The 27,980-nt window shown below is 41.6% G+C and overlaps 1 protein-coding gene and 1 long non-coding RNA gene across 4 annotated transcripts in view; one reads left to right on the top strand and one right to left on the bottom strand.

The window, feature by feature from the left end:
* KCND2 (potassium voltage-gated channel subfamily D member 2) overlaps positions 1-27,980 on the top strand; it is a 463,856-nt gene that overhangs the window by 274,202 nt on the left and 161,674 nt on the right. The gene's annotated exons all lie outside the window — the stretch shown is intronic.
* On the bottom strand, positions 1,170-27,124 carry LOC122456413. Its single transcript, XR_006275331.1, has 5 exons — positions 27,052-27,124; positions 11,512-11,517; positions 9,093-9,098; positions 7,638-7,641; positions 1,170-1,179 (listed from the first exon to the last, which is right to left on the bottom strand). It is a non-coding gene; the product is annotated as an uncharacterized LOC122456413 (long non-coding RNA).

A 27,980-nucleotide genomic window follows, 5' to 3' on the forward strand; every position in this document is an offset into this window, starting at 1 on the left:
GGCCACTTCAGGCTGTAGGGTTACCAAGCATCTCCTAGATCTCAGTACCTGGCAGAAATGAATTATGGTAGTACATCCAGGTAGGTTTGGAGTCAGGTCTGTGACTGGGAGCTGTAGGGGAGTTAAGTTAAACTGTGGGGCATGAATACACAGCACCACAATGGTGCTCACTGAGTGTTAGTGCCTTCTGGAGTACCCATGGTCCAACTTTCTAATCGCAGAAAACTGAACACCCTTGCCCCTGCCCCTTCCCTGAGGTCCTGACCCGGTCTTGCCCCTTCTCCGAGGGCCCCCCTGCTCACTCCATCCCCCTCGCTCTTCGTCGCGCACTCTCCCCCACCCTCACTCACTTTCACCGGGCTGGGGCAGAGGATTGGGGTGCAGGAGGGGATGAGGATTCTGGCTGGAAATGAGGTGTTTGGTGTGCAGGAGGGGGCTCTGGGCTGGGGCCGAGGGGTTAGGAGTGTGGGAAAGGGCATGGAGTGCAGGCTCTGGGAGGGATTTTGGGTGCAGGAGGGGGATCAGAGCTTGGGCAGGGCATGAGGTGCAGGAGGGGGTGCAGGGTGCAGACTCCTTGAGGGTGTGTCAGGAGGCTCAGGGCTGGGACATGGAGTTGGGGTGCATGAGGAGGTATGGGATGTGGGTATGGGAGGGGGCTGAGGGCTGTGACAGGGGTTGAGATGTGGGAAGAGGTTCGGGGTGCTGACTTCACGCAGTGCTTACCTCAGGCGGCTCCCAGAAGCAGTGGCATGTCCCTCCGGGTGGCTTCTAGATGGAGGCATGGCAAGGTGGCTCTGCGTGCTGCCCCTGTTTGCATGTGCCACCCCCGCAGCTCCCATTGGCCATGGTTCCTGGCCAATGGGAGCTGTGGAGCCAGCGCTCAGGGTTGGGGCAGCACACTGAGCCTCTGTGGGCACCCCTGCACGTAGGAGCCAGGCATGTCAGCTGCTCCCAGGAGCCACATGGAGCCAGGGCAGGTAGGAATCCTCCTTAGTCCCACTGAGCCACCAACTGGACTTTTAATGGCCCGGAAAGCAGTGATGACCAGAGTCACTACAATCCCTTTTCGATGGAGTATTCCAGTCAAAAACCAGATGCCTGGCAACCCTAAAACTTTCAAGTGGGTGTAGTGTGCTGGCCAGTACAGGGATGAAGCCATAACCCTACCTCTTACTTTTCCTTTTCCTCCCCCTTTTTACCAGACCAGTGTCAATAGTCCACTAGCTTTCCTAATACAAGGAATCCCACTGTACACTTCAGGGAGAAGAGGTTTTTTGTACTGTCTCCTCGCACCTATAACAAGGCACAATCTGGGCCACAATGAATGTAATAGATAGGTCTGTAAGACTGCCATTCCAGTGTCTTCATGGGGTTTCAAGTGGCCACACCCTTTGTAGGGTCTATGGAGGATGCTACCAATTAAGGTCCAATATCCCTAAAAAATCATAAAGTCTTGTCAAGAGAGTATCATAGAATCATAGATGATCTTACCACACAAAGAAGGCAGAAGGAAAGGGGAAATGCTTCCATTGCTGTCTGCCAAATATACTGCTGTTGATTGTGCCTCAAAATCCCTAGGTTCCTGCGTAGTGGCATTAACGGTTACGGAGTGCAACCAGTAAATGGTACATATAGAATAATATGATAAGGCTTCACCTACCTTTGCTATTTGGGGCATTCAATACATATGCCTATAATTAACTAATATAAAATATATTTGCAAGTCACCTTTATATTTGCAGTGGCTATCTTATTGTGAAAAGAAAAGGAGTACTTGTGGCACCTTAGAGACTAACAAATTTATTTGAGCATAAGCTTTTGTGAGCTACAGCTCACTTCATCGGATGCTGTAGCTCATGAAAGCTTATGCTCAAATAAATTTGTTAGTCTGTAAGGTGCCACAAGTACTCCTTTTCTTTTTGCGAATATAGACTCACACGGCTGCTACTCTGAAACCTATCTTATTGTGTTAAGATACTTCCAAGAGTCTGTGATAAAAGTTGTTTAATGTATGATCATAGAATATCAGGGTTGGAAGGGACCTCAGGAGGTCATCTAGTCCAACCGCCGCTCAAAGCAGGACCAATCCCCAACTAAATCATCCCAGCCAGGGCTTTGTCAAGCTTGATCTTAAAAACTTCTAAGGAAGGAGATTCCATCACCTCCCTTGGTAACGCATTCCAGTGTTTCACCATCCTCCTAGTGAAAAAGTTTTTCCTAATATCCAACCTAAACCTCTCCCACTGCAACTTTAGACCATTACTCCTTGTTCTGTCATCTGCCACCACTGAGAACAGTTTAGATCCATCCTCTTTGGAACCCCCTTTCAGGTAGTTGAAAACAGCTATCAAATCCCCCCTCATTCTTCTCTTCCGCAGACTAAACAATCCCAGTTCCCTCAGCCTCTCCTCATAAATCATGTGTTCCACTCCCCTAATCATTTTTGTTGCCCTCCACTGGACTCTCCAATTTTCCACATCTTTTTGTAGTGTGGGGCCCAAAACTGGACACAGTACTCCAGATGAGGCCTCACCAATGTCGAAGAGAACGGAACGATCATGTCCCTTGATCTGCTGGCAATGCCCCTACTTATACATCCCAAAATGCCATTGGCCTTCTTGGCAACAAGGGCACACTGTTGACTCATATCCAGCTTCTCGTCCACTGTAACCCCTAGGTCCTTTTCTGCAGAACTGCTGCCGAGCCATTCGGTCCCTAGTCTGTAGCGGTGCATGGGATTCTTCTGTCCTAAGTGCAGGACTCTGCACTTGTCCTTGGTGAACCTCATCAGATTTCTTTTGTCCCAATCCTCTAATTTGTCTAGGGCCCTAGATGATGATGATGATAATGATAAAAGTGAATGTGCATGCTGAAAAGACAGTTTTCAAGCTTAAACTCTTAGCCATTTTTCTCCTCTCGTTTTAAATACCAAAACCCATTAGATGCTATTTTGTGTTTTTTAAATCAAAGTGTTTTATTATGAGATACAACATATTAGGAGAAAAAACATGTCAGACTGTTAAATGACTAGTTTTTAATGTCTACAATGTAAACAGCTGAACTGGGTTTTATTGAATACTAAATAAAGCAATTTTGGTCCGAGGCATAGAACTTCTTGGCAACATTTTTTAATTTTAGAGCACAAAACTCCACTAAAATGATATAATGGTGTGGAGAAAAGTTAATAGTATAATGGGGGGAAATGAATGCACTACAACAAGGAAAGATAAGCTACCATGGGATGCTGAAGTACAAAGGGGAATGATGTTATAAGAAGTAAGAAAGGTAGAATCAGTAGACCTTTATTAATAGTAGGCTGTTAGAGAAATAGAAGTATAACTAGGTGCCAAATATTATGGAACTGAGGGTATGAAGGGCTATTATAGAGTATGGAAATAGAACGGTTGATTTTTCTTCATTTCTCAGATAACTGGTTAAAAAAGAGCAATGGTATGTTGCTGACATCTCAGAACAAAAATGCACAGAACAGTAGCAAAGATGTATAATTGAATCTTTGATACCAGAATTTTCTTTAGATTTTTTTGCAATAGTTATACATTTACAACTTTATTCTCTTAAATAATAAGGGGATATAACATAGTACTGGGCCATTGGGCACATGGGCACATCTCAATGCACCTATTACAACCTTTGGGCCCTTTAGGAACAGATGTTCTTGGAAATATCATCCCCTAGGAAGGACTGAAAATTCAGAGGTCACATGACAGGTAATTAGGTGACTGATTTGGGAACTACATAAGAGATAGCATTAGCTCAGTAAGAGGGAATAGGAGGGAAGATGAGGGTTGAAGTAAGGCCCTGGGGAAGTTCCTCCCTGGGGAACTGTCAGGAAGAATGGGAGATATCCAAGAAAACTTACCTTGAGAAAAGAGGTGTCTTCTCCCCTTTCTGGTTTTTTGAAAGCTTGAAAGACCCCTCCTGGCTGAGACCAAGTGCTATGAGTGGCTTTACTTTTGCTTTGAATCCTTTTGTGATAATAAAGTACTGAGGAAAAGGCCTTTGATTGAACTATAGTTTGGATTTTATTTTACCTTCCCTATCTGGTTTATCTGTCCACCAGCTTATAGGGCCAGATATTACCCTTGATCCATAATGACTCCTGCATTGGCATAAATTGGAGTTATGCATAGAGACTGGTGAAACCCTAAAGGAGAGAAATTCTTCCAAACTATTTCTTTTTAAAGAATGATACAGCAAGACTGAAAAGATCAGCCCCCAGCTACTAAGAAACAACTGTAAGTAAGAGCAAAGAGGCAACTTTTGCTATATTTAGCACCATAGGGTATGATTCTGATCTTACTTACACTGGTATAAATTCAGAGTAGCTTCATTGACAATGGAGTTACACCACTCTAAAACTGTTATGAGTTGTATCAGAAGCACGAATAGTAACACATTAAAGTTAATGATGATATTTTATTTGACATTTGGTAGTTTACAGGTTCTCATTTGGCTTTCCCAGATAGACTATAATAATGGATGTGGTAAAGGGTGAGATAGAGTCTAGAAATAGTAATACTTGAAAAGGTCATTATGATTTCTCTTGCTTGACTCCTGCAAGTATCGAGATATGTTCATTTAGATTAAATGGACGTGTTCTAAAGTATATTGTATTAGCATATACATCATGTCTAATATACTGTTTATATGTTTCAGAGTAGCAGCCGTGTTAGTCTGTATTCGTAAAAAGAAAAGAAGTACTTGTGGCACCTTAGAGACTAATAAATTTATTAGCGCATAAGCTTTCGTGAGCTACAGCTCATCCAATGAAGCTCATCCGATGAAGTGAGCTGTAGCTCATGAAAGCTTATGCTCTAATAAATTTGTTAGTCTCTAAGGTGCCACAAGTACTCCTTTTCTTTATACTGTTTATAGTATCCCTTTCAATAGCAATTGATATTTAAACAAAGTAATTTTCCTGCTAGATCTAGACAGACTACGTTTTCTGTCTACATCTTGCACTTTTAGCTGTCTTTACATAGTCCATCATTTGCAACACTAAGCCTCATCAAATGCACCCTAAAATTTAAGGAGTGAGAACAGTTTTCCTTCCTTTTTTCCAGACTGATTTACAAGGTCTCAAATGGGTGAGTGATCATAAAAACAAATAATAAACATTGTCATCTTAAGAACCTGGGATGATATTTTGTCATTGTAAAATGCTGCTTTTCAGCACAGGCTTATATTAAGAAGAGAAACACATGAAGGAGATTTGAATCTGCTGTCTTGTCCTAACCCTAAGTGACTTGTGAAGGTGACTTGAGTTTTATAAAAACCGGTCTTGGTGCATAACTTGCTCCTTTTATTCACAAATTCCATTTCTAAGACACTGGATACCTTCAATTAGCTTTTAGCATAAGTCAGGAATCCCCGCAAAGTAACACCACTCAGGTGGATATTCCCAGATCATTTTAAACAGCAAAACAACTAGTTGCCAGTTCTTTTTTTTTTTTTTTGAAGTTTAAAGTATAGTGGGTCTGATGTTGCAGTTCAAGCTCAGGCAAATCTCCCTTTCACTATAATGGGAGAGTCAATTAAGTAGAAATCTTCTATATCTTCACTTGAAGACTTTCTGACAGATTATCTCATTGTGCGTATGCTAGTGGGGGTGGAGTGTAGTGTGGTCTTTATGCCCGCGTAGAGAGAAAAAAGGCTGGTTCCTCCAACCTTGCAGAAGTCTAGAGATCCATGGGAGGAGGAGAAGGCAAGATATATCCATAGAGAAGATGCAACATCTCAGCCACTTCCTCCATGGTAGCAAAGCTTCTTACAGAGCCTATTGATTCTCAGATCTGCTTCCTAACCCTTTTGATCTGGAGCAGGCTTTTCATGGGACTGAATATTGCCAGGATTAGCATTAAATTCTACAGAAATTTCTGCATGTTAACATGGGGATGATTCACTGCCTCGGGAATCCATTATCTCCACTCACTTCTGCCTGTGTATGCTCCAGAACCTCTCTTTTTTCTCTTAGTTCATGGCTTTCATTCGGTTACCTTTCATCTTTCTAAAGGAACATAATTACTTGTTAATATAAATGGGGCATCACATAAGACACATGTACTTCAGCATGGTGTCTTTTGCGTCCTTAGGGGACTGAGAAGTTATGTTTTCATTCTGTGGGAGACAAAAATACATCAGTTTTTCTATAATCTAATAGAAGGAAATACTTTACTATCCTTTGAAACCTTAGCTGGAAGATGTTCTACACCTCTCATGTTTTTATGTATTTTTGCAAATGAGATATTACACTGAGCAATTGCTCAGGATCAATAGAAAATACATTGTGTGGTCCAAATTAGAAGTTTTCATAAGAACATTTTATGTTTCAGCCTTCAAAAATTTATGGGCTGTTAATCATTGCTAGTTTTTGTTCCCTGGAGAAGCAGTAGTGAAACTAAAGAAAACACCTAGAATGAACAATTGACTGACATATGTTCAGAATGTTTTAATAATATGAAAAGGGTTGTGTCATCTTTGAGGTACATGAAACATAATTGAAATTATGTCTAAGAGCATATGCTACCCTTGTGATCTATTGTATTTTGGCTTTCTGGTCAGATCTATATGCAAAAAATGTTTAGTACCGCCAGGATTATTTTATTCATTGGCTTTGGTTGTGCCCATTATTGTTCAGTTCTGGTCACAGGTTGGGGGAACTTCTAATAGTAATAGTCTTAAAAGTTTCTTTTCAGATATACCTACTGCTGTTTCTAAAGTGAGTTACATTTCAATGAGCTGTGTGTTATTGTTTATGGGACTGGCTATATTGTGAGTGAGAGCGGTCTATAGAGACTTCACTGTATGATTTAGTAGTAGCAGCTATTTGTGCGCCAGAGAAGATAAGCTTCACAAGGTCAGGAAGGGAACTGAGTCAATTTCACCTCATCCTCTGAGGCTGCTCCAGTCTCCTGTTCCCAGTGGTGGAGGGCTTGGGATGCACTGTATGATATACTTCAGTGGATAAGAATGAGAGACTCATGATAGAGAAGGATTCACTTTTTCATTAGGGCCATGTAGCAGATCACAGACTCACTGGTGCAGCACCTCCTGCTGGTCATCTTGGGAATTAGCTCTTTCCAGCCACACAGCACCTCCTTTTGGCCAGCGTCTCACCTGCGTCAGGCCCCGTGTCCTTCCCATACCCCAGTGCCCCTTATCTTGGGGTGCTGCCCCCTGACAGTGCCCCCACACTCTGGGTCTCCCCTCCCAGGGGAGTCCCCCTCCCTCTAGGCCCACCTTGCCTCAGTGGCTACTGCCAGTCATCATCTAGCCCAAAATTTCTGGGGCAGACCACAGTCTATAATGGCCATGCATCATTGGCAAGAGGGTAGGACCTGCTGCCTTTGCCTATTCCCGGACTGCCCCTCTGCAGCCCCAGTACCTTTCATAGGCCTTCAATAAGGCCTGTAGCCTAGGGGTTTACCACGCTGGAACTCCACAGCTCCCTTTGCCCTTCCCCAGCACTACTCCACTTCAGGTACCTTGTTCCCAGGCAGCTAGCCTTTCCCACTCCAGGACTAGAGTGAGACTCATCTGTCTCCTGGCCCCCAGCCCTCTTAGCAGGGCCAGCTGGGCCCTGATTGAGCTGGCCACTCCTGTAGTCAGCTGCTCACTCAACTGCTCTCGCTGCTTTTCCCAGCCACAGCCCTCTCCAGGGCTGCTTTTAACCCCTGCCTACTGGAGGAGGGCAGCCACCCCACTGCAGGCCAGCATGACTGATGTAAACTCTTAGGTGTGTGCATGTGACTCTCATTAAACTTAGAGGAGTTTAGGATTTCCTACTATCACCTCCCTTCTCCAACACTGAGGCAGAAATGGGGGAAACCTAGAGAAGCTATGTCAAGAATTATGAAAATCCTGGGGTATTTTGGGTGAGTAAGACAGTCCACTTGGTTTTATTTATTTATTTTAATGTCTGTCACTCTGCAGTATGGTATTTACATGAACATAATATAGTTTTAAATTTTTTGGTACTAGAAATTTTAGGTTCTAATTTGCATCAGTGAAACACTTAACCTATTTTAAAAAGTTTAAAGGTTGGTGATGAGAACATGACGGTTTTCTAGGTTATGCCAGTTGGAAAATGGTAAGACAGATGTAGAACTCTCTAGACACTTAGCAGTACAGGGAATGGGGGGGGGTGGAGTAATTGGTGATTGGAGAGAGTGGTGTGTTAATGGGTGGGATCAACTGTTATGAATGCTGGAGAAGCGGGAGTGGTTGGACAGATGAACTGTTAGGCTAGCTTTGTTTTCTAGAAACTTTTAGAAGATAGGCTCCTGATAATATGGTTTCAATATAAAGCTGGATTGCTTTGGTTTATTTTTCAGTCTTCACTGTATTGACTTCCCTTGGTGGTTGTTCTTCCTTATAAATCTAAACATAAAATCTTCTGATCAGTACTTAGTGATTTAGTTTCTAGTGGTTACCAAACTTCAGTGAATGAATTATTCTTATCTCAGGGTTTGTACTGCCATCCATAACAGCAGTATCAGATCTCCTTCCTTGTTAACGAGATTGACAATAGTGAAGTCCCTAATACAGTGGAGTCTCTTGCTTTTCTCCCTTTTTCAGTTACAGAAAGCTGTAGAGGAGATTTTGTTTTGGGGTTGTTTTTTTTAATCAACATGTCTAAAGTTGAAGGATGTTCTACAAAACAAGTGATTGATGAACTGACTGCAGCAATGGGAAGGGGAGAGTGAGATGGTACTCCTGGGACCAGGGCTTCAAGGCTATCAGATCAAGGATGTGCATCTTCCTGGGGGCTGGAAGTGCTTGAGGGGCTCTCATTCTGTTCCCTGCTGGGGTTGAAGAGAACAGCACAGATTCTTTGGGTGCTGCTCATACATATATCCTTGGTAGGAGTTTTCGCTAGTGTAGAAGATACACAGCAGCTTTTCAGCTCTCCTCAGGTTGCAACAACTGTTATGTCCAGTTCTGTAGATGAGAGTGTTGAGGATTTTTTCCTTTATGCTATTCCTGCTGCAGGGAAGGAGGACGGAAGTGAAACCACAGTGCCTGCACTCAGCCTTTTAAGTTCTCCTCAAGCTGCTACAGCTGATTTTTACAATTCCCTGGTGGGGGGTGCAGCAGGGGAGAGTCATCCTTTCCTTTGGGCTGCCTGTTGATACTAGAAGGAAGAGAGAAATGAAACTGCAGAGGCTGTTCTGAGCCTTTTACACTCTTCATCCTCTCATGTCAGCTTGAGTTCAGTTTTTCGGACACTCTTATCTCCAGCCATGTATCAGCAATACCTTTCTAGGGTGTTTACATGAAGACTGCTCATGACCAATTCTGTTTTATGTTTATCACAAGTCATTCCCTGTTTCAGGGTGTATATCAGCGGGTGGTTATTTTCCTTTGAAATGGCAGAAGTTTGATTTTGTCCATAATTCCACTTCGGTCGGTTTTGACATAGATTCCAGGACCCAAAGCTATCTGTCTCCAAGCATGTTGGAAGGGATGATTTTATAATCAGTTTTTGCTTACTAGTTGCTTGTTTGTGTACTTGTATTCATAGGTGCTGGACTAGGGGTGCTGGATTGAAGTGATTTCCATCATATACAAGGTGTATAGTTTGGTTCAAGGCTCTCAGCACCGCAACTATACAAATTGTTCCAGAACCACTTCTTCTATTTCAGCTACAGAAAACGTTGACACCCACCATTGTTCTGATAACTACCCTATTCCTAATGACAGGTTTCAGAATAGCAGCCGTGTTAGTCTGTATTCACAAAAAGAAAAGGAGTACTTGTGGCACCTTAGAGACTAACAAATTTATTAGAGCATAAGCTTTCGTGAGCTACATCCGATGAAGTGAGCTGTAGCTCACGAAAGCTTATGCTCAAATAATTTTGTTAGTCTATAAGGTGCCGCAAGTACTCCTTTTCTTTTTACCCTATTCCTCTTTCTGTTTTTACAGAACTAATTTTAGTTTATAAAGAACTAATTGAAACTGTATAGGTTATCCACTTCTTATGTTACTAATACAGTATCAATTATTTATGGCCTTATAACTGTATAACATTTCTTCAGATAACCATTTAACATCTTGAATGGTTACCATTCTCCAATAATATATCAGACATTAGACACGGTTTTTACCTTTAAGACATAATATTGCTCAACTCCTTGGCTAATATTTTTATTCTGGGCTATCTATCTTAGCAGCAAGAATATTTTTTAGACATTCTTGCTACTGGAAAAATTACATGGATGTTAAAAAATTGAAGACTAAAAAAAGACCCAACATCTGAGTAAATTTAGTGTTTGTGAAAGATGCTGTGCAGGCATCTCTAGGATGAAGTCTATTCTTTACCCACAATTTGGGTGTAGCACAGAGGCTGGCAATATAAACTTCTCCATTGCTTGTTGAGATTACTAGCAAGGTGTCAATTTTTATTTGTGACCTTTGTTTACTAGGAACTGTACCAATTCCATCAATTTTTTTAAACAACCATCAGTTGATAATGGCTTTCAACACTGTCAGAGGAGACTATGTTTGAACAAGTGACTTCAAGAGGAATCCTTGGAACCATTCACACTAGGACAAATGTGGCCACTGTGGCTTTATGTGGCCACCAGGGGGGTTTCCCTGCGGCCACGACAGCTCCCTAGGTGGTGATGGGGGGGGCGGCAAAGCATCGGCCCCTTCTCCCCTCCCCCGCATTGCTCCTGGATGTGCCACTCTGCACGTCTCCAGAGACAGGTGGGGCACAACGCTGAAGGAGCAAGGTGAGTTCTCTACTGGGGAGGGATGGGGGGACTTAGTGGGGTTCAAACTTCAGCCCTGGGTTAGTTGGGCGGTGGAGACTTAGGAAGCCTGGCTGCAGACTAGGGCTCCAACCACGGTGCTTTAGTTTCCAACTCCTAGCCGCTCAGTGGCGGGCTCCAATCCCTGGCTCTGGCCGTGTGGTGCTGACACCCAATTCGGCCGCCGGCTGCTGGCCCCAGGCACTGACCCCCATCTGTGTGCTCCAACCCCCAGCCCTAGTCATTGGCCCCAGGTGCCGGCCCCAGATGCTAACCCTGAGCTCCAGCGGCTGCTGGTCCTGGGTGCATATCCCCGGTGCTGGGCTTGGGCTCCGACTGGTGCTGGCTTTGGATTACCAACCCCTAGCCCTGGCCATGCAGCAGCAGGCACAGACCCCAAGTGCCAGCCCCAAACCTGTTGGCAGTCAAACCCTGGCCGCACGCTCTGACCCCCAGCCCTGGCCACTATCCAGGGCACTGCTCCTGGATGTCGACCCTTGGTTCCGGCAGGTGCTTGTCCTGGGCACTGATCCCCAGCCTCAGACACCAGCCCCAGGCACAGATCCCCAGCCCTGGTCAAGCTGCAGCAGGTGCCGGCTCCAGGTGCTAAACCCCGACTGCATGGCAGTGGGTGCTGATCCCTGGCTTTAGCCACGCAACTGCGGGTGCCGACCCTGGGCTCCAGTCGATGCTGACCCAGTGCACCGATCCCAAACCCCAGGTGCCGACCCACACCTCCGACTACGTGGTGGTGGGGTCCCCCATCCATCGCCCTTGGCCTCTGCTGCCTCACCCCCAACCCCTCCATCCAAGTCTTAACTTGCCAGGACTGGCTGTCAAAAGTGATATTAACAAACACAAACATATCACTTTTCACAGCATTATTTTTATTATTGAGTCTGCAAAAAAAACCTACATAAATAAATGACATGATTTGGATGTGTATACATGCATATTCATTTGTTTTACAAAGGTAATTGAGTATTTTAGGGGAAAATGTCAGTGTAGCCACCAGCAAGTGTTGATGGCCGCACTCTGAGGCCACCAAAAAATGTGTTGTGAGAACCTCTGCACTAGGAGAAGTGGACTGTTTGTTCTCTTACTATGAAACTATTGATAGACTTCAGTTTCAGAGAGCTTTCTTGAGACAACTTTCTCTCTCACTGGCTTTAAATCTGGGGACTAAGAACCTTTTCAATTTGAGCCTTTTTCCCGAGAAGTAGAATGCATTTAATAGCTTAAAAATACTGTGTTTAAGAAGCTGTGTATCATGGAATTCCACATGGCAAATATTGTAAGTTTTCCAAATGAAAAAGTAGACAAAATACACTGCCCATTACATACCTTTTATATTAATCGTATGTATTTTTAATTTAATTACAGTAAAATTAATTTTGCAATATTTTAGATTTATAAACTTTAAAACAAACCAAGGGCAGAATATATATTTCTTTCCTCATTTTACTTTTGTCTTGGCTTTTTACTTCTATAAAATTTCTCTTTTTTTTTAATGGGAATAATATAGTCCATATTGCTATATTTATTTATTTATTTATTTATTCGCCTTTTTAATGGTCAAAGAAAAAGCTCTCTCTTCATATGTATCATTCACCAAAACATTCATTCACAATTGGGTTTGTGTGGTAGTGAGCAATTAGCAAAAGCATTGTAAACTACACCTTTATTAGGAATTGTTAGGTCAACAGTGGGAACATCCTGTCATATATCAAAACCAGCAATTCATTATGTCTCTCTTGCATTATACTGTTCTATATAATTATGTGTTTTGTATGCAAACTATCAAATATCAAAAGAAAAGTTACTGTTGATTCATAACGTTATTAATGTCTCTAATGCTTAATACCAGCATTAAGATCAGCTTTTCTTAATGGTTTCCTGTCTTTGAAAGGTGTTACTTTTCCTCCATTTCCTAGTTGAGCAGAATTTTAAGTTGCTGTTCCAAATCTTTGCCAGCAAAACATTCATAACCCCAGCTGAATGCTCTTTTTGAGCCAATTAGCCTAGCACTGTTTTACTGTTCAAGTCTCTAAGATCTCTTTTGTGTAAATCCTTCCTAGTTAGAAGATTCTACATTTTAATATTATTAAATTGTGATGGATGACTTTTTTATCTAAAGAAGGCCCATAAGGTAAAATAATTGCTTGATTAGTATTGAAGGCTTGTGTATTTCTACAGAAGGTTTCTGGCTTCAGTGCAAATATATCATCAAGGAAATTAGGGGGACTGTTATTTAGGAGACAAGGTCACTCAAATTCTAGTTTGTTAGAGTCTATAAAACAATTCTATTTCAATGTCTACTCTAGAAATATTAGATAAACTACCTAAAAATATCAGCGCTATACTGTATACAGGAAGTCTCAAGCATTTTATTGCCATGTAATTGTACATGTAAACTGTTCTGTTTGAAGCACTGATTCCATCTAGTGACAAGTTAGGTTACTTATAGGCGTATGTTTCCAAAAATATTCATGTTTAAAAATATCTGATCAGGTAGAAACTATAAGGAATTCTTTTAATTTCTTGTGCAGTACTGTTATCATAATTCTTGGAATTTGAGCCTCAAGGCAGATATATATCTTTCTACTGGATGTGTGTTAAAATCAGTAAGAAGAGTTTATTCTTGTGAGTATTGTAAAGGATTGCCTGTAAGCCGTAATGACTTTGTTTTTTTTATATATATATAGATTCTTTATATATATAGATACATACAGAGCCTTTAGGACAAAAAAGACCCAAGAAAATCACAATGAGAAGACCCTTTTTTCTTTTCAGAGTTACTCCTGTAACACAGGTGATATTTTTCAGATACAAAATAAGTAATGAATACTGTTATGTTTAGCAAAAAGGTTTTTTTTTAACAGTTGCCCTAAAATGTAGATGCTATTGTTACTGCTATTGTTGCTGTTGTTACTAAGACAACTTAGTTCTTTGTGCCCTTCTAATGGCATTTATAAACTTTCCTACTCCACCTCAGCTTATTGCATCTGGTTGTTTAGCTTGGGCAGTGCAGGGTGGCCCTAATTTTCAGTCTTCTTCCTCCAGATGGAGAGGTATGATTTTGCAGCATCTACATGATGTAGATTACACTGCATTACTTCAGCTGCAACACTCCATTGCTTTATGTTCCTTTGTTATAAAAAATGACATATGGATAAAATTCAATGGATACTCTTTGTAATTAAATTAGCATGAGTGTAATATGAAAATTCTGTTGAAGCATTATTTTCTATCTTTCAGCACAAAAATCTCATTCATAGTAGAAATAAGTGGAATGTTAGTAAGAATAGATCTTGTGTAAGATTGTTAGGTTTGATATTAGGCCTAGTCCAACAAGTCCATGAGTCATGCAAATACTTCTTGTTTTATTCCTAGAATTGAACCCTCCTTTCTTCATAGCAGCTGATTAATCAATTAGCATATCAGGATAGACTGATGACACATTTATTTTTTCAGTGTCTTTAAAGGATTTATCCAGCGCTCTGGGTGCTTTTACAGAAACATACAAAGTCAGAAGTAAAATTCACAAACTGCATAATGAAGTACCCCCAAAAATATTTGCCTGAGATGATTAATGATGATGAGATCACATCCACAGAACCTCAGTATGGAACTAATCCAACTCTCATTCTACTCAATGGAAAGACTGCTGTGGTTTACAATGGGAGCTCGAGCTGTTCCCAAATCCACTCACTCAGTACCATATAGGGAAAGACAGTGTCTCAGCTCATGCATTGTACTTTATTTGTTGGAAAAATAACTGAAATCACATCCTAGAACTTGTTCATCGTATTTAGATTATCATTTTATATTTAAACTTTATTTAAACCTCTCTGAACAAAAGGGTCTGACAAATTTTGTCAGAGTATCTATTTTTGCCTTTTTAAAGATATAATCATGTTTAGTGAGAAAGAGCATTTGTAAATGTGTACATGAGTATATCAACTTCTCTCTATACCTCACCCACTTCTGACCCTCATGTGAAAGGTCTCACCATTCTCCTGCTTGATGGTATTTATAACCTGAGATTGTAAAGCACTGGTTAGAAAAATCTGCTTAAAAGCCAGGCACATTTTCCTGCAGACCAAGGGTCAAAATGAAGCAAGTATTTGTCCTCTGTAATGTCCAGAGACAGTGCATTTGTGTGGTCAGATTATAATTTCAGTGTGGAATTTATTGTGTAAGTGGTAAAACTCGTGTCTCTTTAGAACACAAGAATTTAACCAAGAGAGTTAACTGGGAGCATTATAATGTATATAAGGCAAATAGGAGAGCTGAGAAAGTGAACTCCATTTTAAAAAAACACTTACCATGTATGTACTGTACAGGACATTACAGAGCCATCAGTTCAAAACTTGAGGTTTTAATAATCCGCTCTGAATAAAACCCACACCTAATTTTAACTAAAAAATTGTATTAACTGCTTTTGAAATATACAGAACTGTTGTAGTGTATAAGAGACTTAGTGCAGAATATTGAATCATTCAATCCCATAAGATTTTCAGCCTACTTATAATAAAGTTAAGCATGTCGCAGGATCAGTGCCTGCATTGGCAGATGCCTTGGAAAAATATAAGGACCTGATCTTGCAGTGTCTTCTATGTGGACATAAGGGTCTAAACTAGATATAGACTGATTGCAAAAAAATTGTCAATAAATAACCTCACATTGCCAACCCCAACTGTTCAATGCCATAAGTCAGCCCTGCCCCAAATCATAATATTAAAAAAAACCAGCCTTTGGATTCATCATTTCCCTTCTCAGTTTTGAACTTTTAAGGTCAAGTTTTCACATTTTTTCTCTGCAACAATAAGGATTAAAAACTGACTCTTTTTTAATGAAAGCTGAGATTCAAACAAGGAAGAAAGGGAAATAATACAAATAAAGACAATATTTTGCATGTTACATGTTAATGGCTCAGCTGGTGGTGCCCAGAAACTTACCCATCTATATTTTTATTTTTAAGTAAAAAAAAAAGTAATAATTGAATTTTCTCTTTGTGTGTATGTTTGTGGGTGGCACATGTAGCAATAACTACAGTTAAGGTTGCTTAACACTTTCCATTATAAGACCCTGTTTTCAGCTATTTATAACTTTGCTAGTATTTAACCATTCAGGCTGAAATTTTCCAGCCTGGGGGGTCTGCTTCGGGGTGAATTCTTTGGGAAAATTCAACTAAAAGGTTTAGCTCTAGTGGCTCCATGCTTTGGATGAGAGACTTGAAATTTCCCAAGGTGGTTGCTTGGCATCAGGGATGTGCCTTTTGCGGTCCTTGTGAAAATCCACCCAAATTTGGCCAATTTGTGAGCCTCTGAAAATCACAACTTGCACATGCTCAATGGAGTTTTGTTAGAATTTGGTAGCCAAATTCTCTTAAGATTCTTACTGAGTAGGCTCCATCCCTCTGCAGCTCCTACACAGTGACTGGACTGCACATACACTATCCCACAGAGTGACTGATCATGCTTCAGATCAGGGCTGCAGGGGCTGAACTGGACTTTCTCTGCAATTACTCCTCATGGCTGCTTGGGGTTATGTATGCTGGGCACAGGAACTATGTTAACACGGAGGTAAGGCTGTCCACTGGTGCCTCATGCCATTCCAGAATATGGAGAGTGGCTTAACTTCAACCTCTGAAAACCAGGAAATACAAAATTAAGATACATGCTACCTTACAAAACACAACCTTAACTCGGTCTTCTTTGAACTAGTACTCTACTCTCACAGATCCTATAGAACAGCGGTTCTCAAACTGTGGGTCGGGACCCCAAAGTGGGTCATGACCCCCGTTTTAATGGGGTCACCAGGGCTGGTGTCAGACTTGCCGAGGCCCGGGGCAGAAGCCCAAGCCCAAGCTCCACTGCCCTTGGGATTCGACTTTGTCCTCCCCCTGCAGGGCGGCGAGGCTTGGGCTTCAGCTTTGGACCCCAACCTGGGGTGGTGGATCTCGGGCTGGCTCAGGCTTCCGTCCCCGGTCCTGCAGTCGTGTGGTAATTTTTATACTCAGAAAGGGGTCATGATGCAATGAAGTTTGAGTCCCTGCTGTAGAACAATTTGGGAACAGAGTGCATGAGCACTGCAGGATGAAGTCTAATATCTTTTCTGTATTAAGGCAAAGATGTAGCAAACAGGGGATGCCTACATCTGGCATTCACTCAGGCACAGACTCCTGCACACAAACCACTCCCCACTTTCCCAGAGAATTCCTTCAGAGACATTATCATAGAATCATAGAATATCAGGGTTGGAAGGGACCCCAGAAGGTCATCTAGTCCAACCCCCTGCTCAAAGCAGGACCAAGTCCCAGTTAAATCATCCTAGCCAGGGCTTTGTCAAGCCTGACCTTAAAAACCTCTAAGGAAGGAGATTCTACCACCTCCCTAGGTAACGCATTCCAGTGTTTCACCACCCTCTTAGTGAAAAAGTTTTTCCTAATATCCAATCTAAACCTCCCCCATTGCAACTTGAGACCATTACTCCTCGTTCTGTCATCTGCTACCATTGAGAACAGTCTAGAGCCATCCTCTTTGAAACCCCCTTTCAGGTAGTTGAAAGCAGCTATCAAATCCCCCCTCATTCTTCTCTTCTGCAGACTAAACAATCCCAGCTCCCTCAGCCTCTCCTCATAAGTCATGTGCTCTAGACCCCTAATCATTTTTGTTGCCCTTCGCTGTACTCTTTCCAATTTATCCACATCCTTCTTGTAGTGTGGGGCCCAAAACTGGACACAGTACTCCAGATGAGGCCTCACCAGTGTCGAATAGAGGGGAACGATCACGTCCCTCGATCTGCTCGCTATGCCCCTACTTATACATCCCAAAATGCCATTGGCCTTCTTGGCAACAAGGGCACACTGCTGACTCATATCCAGCTTCTCGTCCACTGTCACCCCTAGGTCCTTTTCCGCAGAACTGCTGCCGAGCCATTCGGTCCCTAGTCTGTAGCGGTGCATTGGATTCTTCCATCCTAAGTGCAGGACCCTGCACTTATCCTTATTGAACCTCATTAGATTTCTTTTGGCCCAATCTTCCAATTTGTCTAGGTCCTTCTGTATCCTATCCCTCCCCTCCAGCGTATCTACCACTCCTCCCAGTTTAGTATCATCCGCAAATTTGCTGAGAGTGCAATCCACACCATCCTCCAGATCATTTATGAAGATATTGAACAAAACGGGCCCCAGGACCGACCCCTGGGGCACTCCACTTGACACCGGCTGCCAACTAGACATGGAGCCATTGATCACTACCCGTTGAGCCCGACAATCTAGCCAGCTTTCTACCCACCTTATAGTGCATTCATCCAGCCCATACTTCCTTAACTTGCTGACAAGAATGCTGTGGGAGACCGTGTCAAAAGCTTTGCTAAAGTCAAGAAACAATACATCCACTGCTTTCCCTTCATCCACAGAACCAGTAATCTCATCATAAAAGGCGATTAGATTAGTCAGGCATGACCTTCCCTTGGTGAATCCATGCTGACTGTTCCTGATCACTTTCCTCTCCTCTAAGTGCTTCAGGATTGATTCTTTGAGGACCTGCTCCATGATTTTTCCAGGGACTGAGGTGAGGCTGACCGGCCTGTAGTTCCCAGGATCCTCCTTCTTCCCTTTTTTAAAGATGGGCACTACATTAGCCTTTTTCCAGTCATCCGGGACTTCCCCCGTTCGCCACGAGTTTTCAAAGATAATGGCCAAGGGCTCTGCAATCACAGCCGCCAATTCCCTCAGCACTCTCGGATGCAATTCGTCCGGCCCCATGGACTTGTGCACGTCCAGCTTTTCTAAATAGTCCCTAACCACCTCTATCTCTACAGAGGGCTGGCCATCTCTTCCCCATTTTGTGATGCCCAGCACAGCAGTCTGGGAGCTGACCTTGTTAGTGAAAACAGAGGCAAAAAAAGCATTGAGTACATTAGCTTTTTCCACATCCTCTGTCACTAGCTTGCCTCCCTCATTCAGTAAGGGGCCCACACTTTCCTTGGCTTTCTTCTTGTTGCCAACATACCTGAAGAAACCCTTCTTGTTACTCTTGACATCTCTTGCTAGCTGCAGCTCCAGGTGCGATTTGGCCCTCCTGATATCTTTCCTACATGCCCGAGCAATATTTTTATACTCTTCCCTGGTCATATGTCCAACCTTCCACTTCTTGTAAGCTTCTTTTTTATGTTTAAGATCCACTAGGATTTCACCATTTTACCTTGACTCACTCCTCACTAAGACCACCCTTATGTATGCCACAACACTTCTCACGATCCTCATGGTAAGAAGACATCCTTGTTCACTCCCACTAACATAAATAATCACATTCAGCACTGAAATGAGGCATACTTTATCCTTCAAGGTACACATGTACCTCTCTTCACATCCCAGTCACAGCTCTGCTAAGCTGTTCCACCATTCAGTCCCTCCACCATTTAGCAGAGCTACACCTTACATAGTGAATGCAGCTGTAGTGCATGCAGGTAAATGCTGGGATTTCAGGGTGTGTTCACGTAGTCCTTCTTCATATCCACTTATTATAGATTCATAGCTTTTAAGGCTAGAAGGGAAAATCTAGTTTGACCTCCATTATAACTCAGGCCATAGAATTTCATAGATTCATAGATTCCAAGGCCAGAAGGAACCATTGTCATCATCTAGTCTGACCTCCTGTATACCACAGGCCATGGAACTTCACAAAATAATTCCTACAACTTATCTTTTAGAAAAACATCGAATGTTGATTTAAAAATTGTCAGTGATAGAGAATCCACCATGACCCTTGGTGAGGTGTTCCAGTGGTTAATTGTCCTAATTGTTAAAATTGGATGGCTTATTTCCAGTCTGTATTTGTCTAGCTTCAGCTTTCAGCCAGTGGATCATTATCTCTTTCACTGCTACATTGGAGAGCCCATTATCAATTATTTTCTCCATGCAGATACTTATAGACTGCAATTAAGTCACTCCTGTTAAGCTAAATTGATTGTGCTCCTTGAGTCTGTCACTATAAGTCATGCTTCCTAGTCATTTAATCATTCTTATGGCTCTTCTCTGAACCTCCCCAATTTATCAACATGCTTCTTGAATTGTGGGCATGAGAACTGGACACAGTATTCCAGCAGTGGTTGCACCAGTGCTAAATACAGAGGTAAAGTAACCTCTCTACTCTTATGTGAGATTCCCCTGTTTGTGCATCCAAGGACGCATTAGTCCTTTTGGTTGCAGCATTACACTGGGAGCTCATGTTTAGCTGATTATTCACCATGGCCCCCAAATCTTTTTTCAGAGTCACTGTTTCCCAGGATAAAGTCCCCTATTATGTAATTATGGCCATCACTCTTTTTTCCTAGGGGCATACATTTACATTTAGCCATATTTAAATGCATATTGTTTGCTTGCACCCAGTTTACCAAGCAATCCAGATTGCTCTGTATTAGTCTTCTGTCCTCTTCATTATTTACCACTCTCCCAATGTTTGTGTCATCTGCAAACTTTATCAGTGATGATTTTATCTTTTCTTCCAGGTCATTGATAAAAATGTTAAATAGTGTAGGGCCAAAAAATGATCCCCATGGGACCCCACCAGAAATACAGCCACTTGATAATGATTCTCAATTTACAATTATATTTTGAGATGGATGTCAGCTTTTAATCCATTTAATGTATGCCATGTTAGTTTTATATCATTCTAATATTTTAATCAGAATGTTGTGTGGTACCAAATGCCTTTCAGATATCTAAATATATTACATCAACACTACTACCTTTATAAAACAAACTTGTAACTTCATGAATAAAGATATCAAGCTGTTTTGACAGAATATTCCATAAAGCAATGTTGATTGGCATTAATTATATTACCCTCCTTTAATATTTTTTATTAATTGAGTCCTGTATCAGCTGCTCTATTATCTTGTCCAGGATCAATGTCAGACTGACAGACCTATAATTATCTGGATCATCCCATTTACCTTTTTTAAATATTGGCACAACATTAGCTTTCTTCTACTTTCTGGAATTTCCCTGTGTTCCAAGACTTATGGAAAATCACCATTAATGGCCCAATGAGCTACTCAGCCAGCTCTTCTAAAACTCTTGGGTGCAAGTTATCCACACATGCTGATTTTAAAATGTCTATCTTTGTAGCTGCTGTTTTGAGCTTAATAACTTATGTTCTACTAAAGCATCTTCATCTCCTTTATGTGAAGACTTCAGGAGATGGAGAATCCTTGGTACTTTGTTAACTTTTGCACCACCCTTAATGACCATTCCCAGTGGCTATTGCCAACTCCAAGTCACGGAGTTAAGGTTGTGTTGTGAAGATGGATTGTATCTTAAATTTGAATTTCTTCATTTCCAGAGGTTTAAATTTGCATTACCTTAATTATGTTTCCTGGTTTTCAGAGATTTTAAAATTGGCCACTCTCCATATTCTGCAAGGGCAAAAGGCAACCTGAATGAAGTTTTGGGGCATATAATTCCCTGATGTACTTTTTAAAATGATTTCTCAGTGTGACAAGTGTGAAAATCTGTCTGTGCAAACTTATGAGTTCTAGGTGATGCATGAAGTTTTTATGATGTTGTTATAATGAAATTTCTATATCATGGGAAGCTCCTACTTGGATGTGCATCCACCATCTCTCATAGAACCTGCAACATATGCACATCAGACTGAGTTCCTTGAGGAGTACTTAACTTTAATGACTGTGCTTTGACTCGGAAAAAAATATATACTAAGGTGGCTTCCTTGAGGTGGGAAAAGATAATTCCTCCTCCTGTCTGAAGGGAGGGGAGAACAAAAAATGAGATTAAACTAGCTAGGGACATAAAAGGTAACAAGAAGGCATTTTACAAATACATGAATAGCAAGAGAATGACCAAAGGCTCGGGAGGCCCATTACTCAAAGAGAAGGGAAAAACAATAATAGAAAATGCAGCAATGCTGAAGTGTGACATGCCTTTTTTGTTTTGGTTTTCACCAAAAAAAGCAAGCAGTGATTGGACAACTAATATAATGAACATCAATGTAAATGGGATAGACTCTGAGGCTAAAATAGGAAAAGAGCAAGCTAAGAATTACTTAGACAAGTTAGATGTCTTCAGGTTGGCAGGGCCTGATGAAATACATCCTAGAATATTTAAGGAACTGGCTCAAAACATATCTCATCCATTAGCGATTATGTCTGAGAACTCATGGAGGATGGGAGAGATCCCTGAGGACTGGAAAGGGGCAAATATAGTACCTATCTATAAAAACAGGAATAAAGACAGCACAAGGCATTATAAACCAGTCTGTTTAACTTCAGTACTTGGAAAGGTAATGGAGCAAATAAGTGAATCAATTTGTAAGCACCTAGATGAAAAAAAAGGTGATAAGTAGCACTCAACATGGATTTGTCAAGAACAAATCATGTCAACCCAACCTCATATACTTTTTTGACAGGGTAACAAGCCTCGTGGATGGGCGGAAGTAGTAGATATGATATATCTTGATTTTAGTAAGGCTTTTGATACGGTTTCACATGACTTTCTCATAAACAAACTAGAGAAATATAGCTTAGACAATTATAAGGTTGGTGCACAACTGTCTGAGAAACTGTACTCAGAGAGTAGTTATCAGTGGTTCACAATCAAGCTGGAAGGGCATATCAAGTGGAATCTCTCCTGGGTCTAGTTCTATTCAATAATTAGATAAATGATTTGTATAATGGCATAGAGAGTACACTTGCAAAGTTAGCAGAGAATACCAAGATGGGAATACCAAGTGCTTTGGAGGACAGATTAGAATTCTACGTGATCTTAACAAACTGGAGAAATGCTTTGAGTTGAATAGGATGAAATTCAGTAAGAACAAAAGCAAAGTACTGCACTTGGGAAGAAATAATCATTTGCATAAATACAAAATGGGAAGTGACTGCCTAGGAAGATGTACTGCAGAAAAGGATCTGGGGCTTATAGTGGATCACAAATGAAATATGAGTCAACAATGTAATACTGTTGCAAAACAAGAGATCATCATTTGGGATGCATTAGAGTTAGTATTAGGAGTGCTGTAATAAGAACACAAGAAGTACTTGTAAGGCCTCAACTACAGTACTGTATTCAGTTCTGGACACCACACTTTTGGAAAGATGTAGACAAATTGAATAAAGTCCAGAGAAGACCAACAAAAATTATTAAAGGTCTAGAAAACATAAACTATGAGGAAAGATTTAAAAAATTGAGTTTGTTTCGTCTGAAGAAGGGAGACTGATGGGGGTCATAAGTCTTCAACTATATAAAAGGTAGTTATAAAGAGGAGGGTCATAAATTGTTCTCCTTCTTCACTATTCAGGACAGTACAAGATGTAATGGGATTAAATTGCAACAAGGAGATTAAATTTAGACATTAGGAAAACCTTCCCAACTGTCAGGGTTGTTCAGCACTGGAACAAATTACCTAGGGAGGTTGTGAAATCTGCATCGCTGGGGGTTTTAAGAACAGATTAGATAAACACCTGTCATGCATGATCTAGATAATACTTAGTCCTGCCTCAGTGCAGGAGACTGGACTAGATGACCTATTGAGGTCCATTCCAATCCTACATTTCTATGATTCTCACTTTCTAGAACCGACTCACTTGGTACTGACCAACTGGGACTTATTCTTACAAGTATTTGCCAGTCTTTTCAATGACCCTCACAAAGCCCACCCAGAGAGACTGCCTTACGAAAGCTCCAGCAAACAACAGGGTTGGCCCCTTCCTATGTTGCCCAGTTCAGATGTTTGTCTATACCACTTGAAATGATGATGCACTCCTCCATCAGTTTTGGCTTGGCCTTTGTGAAGAACTAAAAGAAGAGCTGGCAAGGTTGGAAACACAGTTGCCAACTTTCACACGGTAAATAAGCACCCCAACTTTCACAATAAACCAAAAATCAAGCTAATCCCATTTTAAAACAAGTCCAAAACAAGCCAATCCCTAAGAACCTCAACACTCTATGTGACTAGATCCCCCCGGCGTGCAGTCTGAGACTGTGGTGGGCCTGCTGTGCACCCCTGACTCTCTCCCCCTTTTACCCCTGCTTATCCCTTGTCCCGGTTTGCCCTCCCTTGCCCCTGCTTACTGGGAGCTGATAAAAAAAAGAAGCAACAAGCTACAAGCCAACCAAGCAACGAGCTACAAGTAAAAAACTAGCCAACAAGCAACTCACATACCAATTAAGTCAAAAACAAGCCCAATTTCTGTGTGCAGGCTTTTTCTGTGGGTTTGGCATGTCTATTTAGAACCCCCACTTTCCCCCACTCCAGTATAGAGGCCTTCATGGATCTGTGCATCCAGATTGACCCCAGACGGCATGAAAGGCAACTGGAATGTAAGAGTAGCCTGCCTACCTCCCATACTTACCCAGGGGTCAGTCCTCAGGGTCAAGTGTGCTTGGTCTCGATTGAGTCTGGGTGAATGAGAGTGCAGAAAATGGGAGAACCTCTGTTTCTATTGTGGAGGAGCAAGGTATGTATAGTCCACGTGCCCTGTCAAAACTCCTGCTAACCTGATGACAGGCAGGAGACTAGCGCCACACAAGGTACTGCCAGAAAGATACCTTGAGATTAGGCTATGCCAAGAGTTCCTCATCTACCTCTGCTTCTACAGATTCCCCTGGCTGCAGATAGTATGGACCTTTCTATAAATGGATCTTGAGTGATTATGGAGCAGGGGACAATTTGATGGATTTTTTTCCATGGCCCAGGTCCTCAGTTTCCCAGTACAACCTAAAGTTACCCCGGACCTGGTAGAAACAGTAGATGGGTCTCCACTGGCATCAGGCCGAGTTACACAGGAAACCATACCACTGGAAGTGATGACTGGGGAGCATCAGGAAGTCCTACAGTTTAACCTTAGTGTACAGAGCAGTAATGTAGTTAGAAATAATTATAGATCCTTCTAAATTAACTGTGCTACCCAAGGCTACTTTCCAAACGATGTAAAACCCTCTTCCACAAGCAGAAATTATCATGCCCAGCAGTATTTCTCACTTATCTGCATAGACTATGTGTAAATTATTATCTTTCAGAAAATAATTAGAGCTCCTTCTAAAGTAGCTAAACTAAGTGCATCTGTTCCAAAGTATGAAACTACCTTGACAGAGGTAGATAATAGCAAGATGCCCACCAATCATTTTCAGTTTTCCTCTGAGGGAAGGTCTTGAGTTGAGTGCATGGGTGAAGCTCAGGTTCAATTGCTACAGCATGTCACCTTGAGCCATCTGGTTCTTGTGACATCAGGATGCCTGGAATCCTCCCTCCTACTTTCACGGAGGCGTCTTGCTACACATGCTCATTTCTTTCTCTTTACTCCAGGTAGTAACGCTCTGAGTTACTAACTAATCCTGAATAATTTCTTCAATATGACACACCAAAGGCTCAGATGGAGGCATGCACTAGCTGAGGAAAAATCCCAAGAGACTGAGATCAGTTTGGGGACGATCTGAACCCTAGTTTGATCTCCAGCGGTGGCCAAAAAAGTTAGAGGAATGAGTTGATTTTGTAAAATGCTGAGTTTTTTAGAAGAGCTGTATTTTGGTAATTCTTTGCTCAGATGACCAAGATTTGGATTGCTAATCCTATGTTACACCGCCATGAAATACAGTACATTTCAGGACAGTCTGAGCAAGGTTGCGATTTTAGAGCACTTAGGAAAAATAATCTTTAAACAGAAAGCAATGCTTAACCCAAAATATGCTGGAACTAGCATCTTGCTATATCATACACATAGATGTAGTACTCTTAAACATATTTTTAATATAAAATGTAGAATTTTTAGATGTAGCTACTAAAAGAACAAAGCAAAGTTAAGAGCAAGCAAAATTATTGTTATATTTTGATAAATGAAAACGTTATTGTGGCCCAATTCTGTGTTTCTTATGCACCCAAAACTTGAATTGAAAATGAATGGGAGTTGTGCATGTTCAAGGTATACAGAATGGAGTCCTCTCTGGGATACTTATGCACACACAAAATCAAAGCACAATTTTCTTATTTTTAATTTATTGTATTTTGATTGTAATGAATATTTAAAAGTGCCTATTGTAATCTCTAGGTGCACTTGCCATAAATTATACAGTCACATAAACAATTGAAGAGCTGCTCCTCACCGCAAAACCAAAAAATAATTAATTAGGAATAAAATCAAAACCCAAACAAATTCTTCTCCCATAGAAATCTAATGGTAGCCCCAGGCCTGATTCTGCAAGGTGTTGAATGTGTCCTATATGGATACTCAGCACATATAACAACTCCAATTATTTCATTCTGTAGAGCCCAATCCAGCTCCTATTGATGTCAGTGGGTGTCTTTCCATTGACTTCAGGGGAAGTGGACCTGACGTTTAATTCCTCCTGATTTAGGGAACTGAGGGAACACAGCACCTCACATGATCAGGCCCTTAATGTTTGTACAGCTTTTTGAAAATGAAGTGCTGTTTACTCCAAGGGCTAATGTATTATACTTAGCACTTACATAGCACTTTAAATTCAGAGCTATAGTAAGTATTTTCTGATGTGTGACCTCAGTTGGACTACTTATCTGAATAAGTTTCTTGTGTGCTTAAGCATAGATCTACTTGGAATTTTTGAACAATTTTTGGGGGGTTTTAAAAACAGTCTTTTTTAAAACAAAAAATTCACTTTTTTAAAATCCATGCCATTTTACAATTTTAATTATTGTTTTACATGGGTCGATTTTGAAACATGCAAATAGAAACAACTTCAGAATTTTGAAAATGTTCATGATCTTTTTTTAACTTTTTTTGACCAGCTCTATTTAAGTGTATAGAAGACCAGACCCTAAGACAGCTTTTTATTTACAGGGGTGAAAGCTGATTGGGAATACATCTGAAAGTAAGATCTGAAAAAGAGGTAACAGCTGATTTTAAATGTAACATAGCAACAGTAATAGCAAGATTAAATTATGTGTTCAGTTAAATGGAGAATTCCAGTAGCATCTCTGTTTGATGGTTCTGACATGAAGGGCAATTAAACAGTTAAACAATTGCATTTTAATGGTTCATTCTCAAGTTGATATTCAGAGCTTTAGTCACAAGGCTGCCATTAATGTTAATAGAGGTGAGACAGCTAAAGCCAATTTCATCAAGTTAAGAAAATATTCCTAAATGTAATACATGTCATATGACAGAACATGGGTTTTGTAATTAATGAGATTTTAGGTTTCAGTGGAAATTGACTGTGTCCTAAAGTGAAGAGAAGAAGAAACAGGATAAAGAATGTCCACCCACATGGACCCAGCCTCAGAGGTGGGGAGCCTTTTTCTGGGCCAGCAGGGGAAAGAAAATCCTTGGCCCCTTTAAGGATTGCACCCCCCCCCTTCTCAAGGGCTTCCAGGGAGAGAAGGAAGACTGATTGGTTGGACAGAAGTGTGCAGCATAAACCTATTGGCTCCCTCACACTCATTAAGAGATTTTATAAGCCCTTTCCCCTGTCTGGGGTATGCCATTCTGCACTGGAATGAAGGGAGAGGAGCCTGCTGCAATTACACGTGGCCACGGCACTACCCTGTAGGCTTGGGGATAACCAGGAGCCTCAGGGTGACCAGTGGGGGCCCAGTGAGGACTGTCTGGAAATCAGCCCCAGGGCCACAGCAGGGGGGACCAAAGCAGCAGTGGAGAGCCTATGCACTGGGCAGGCAGTACAACACTGGCCCAGTGGTTGGACCTCTATCACTCAGCAAAACCCAGAGCTTTTCTCTTGCAGGGCGGCATGAACCCTGCCTGCTCCTGACAGAAGCAGAGGAGAATGGGAGGTAGTGCAGATGTTTCCCCCAGTGGAGCTTTCTCCTTGGCTGGGGGTGAGTGAATGAGTAGTGGGGTGGCAGATACCCTGGCTGAGTTCTTCCCCCACACTCCTTTCCTCAGAGCACGGCCTGGCAACTAACAGAGTAACTTGGATCTGGTAGAATGGGCGTGTTGCCTCCCTGATGTGCAGTCTGTCAGACAGATATTCAGCCTTGTCAAAGTACAGCAGTTGAATTTGTTGGGCCCACAATCCATTTAGAGCTATGGCATGGGCCCATTTAGAGGAACTTAGACTGATGGCTGCAATGTGCATGGGCATGAAGTGGGACAGGATGATACTGAAATCTGGTGAGAATTGATTACTTTGGCTTGTACAGTTTCATCTTTTTACTTTTGGTGGTTTATAGGTTCCACAGCAG

This window comes from Dermochelys coriacea, chromosome 1 (assembly GCF_009764565.3).
Source record: "Dermochelys coriacea isolate rDerCor1 chromosome 1, rDerCor1.pri.v4, whole genome shotgun sequence".
Taxonomy (NCBI): Eukaryota; Metazoa; Chordata; order Testudines; family Dermochelyidae; genus Dermochelys; species Dermochelys coriacea.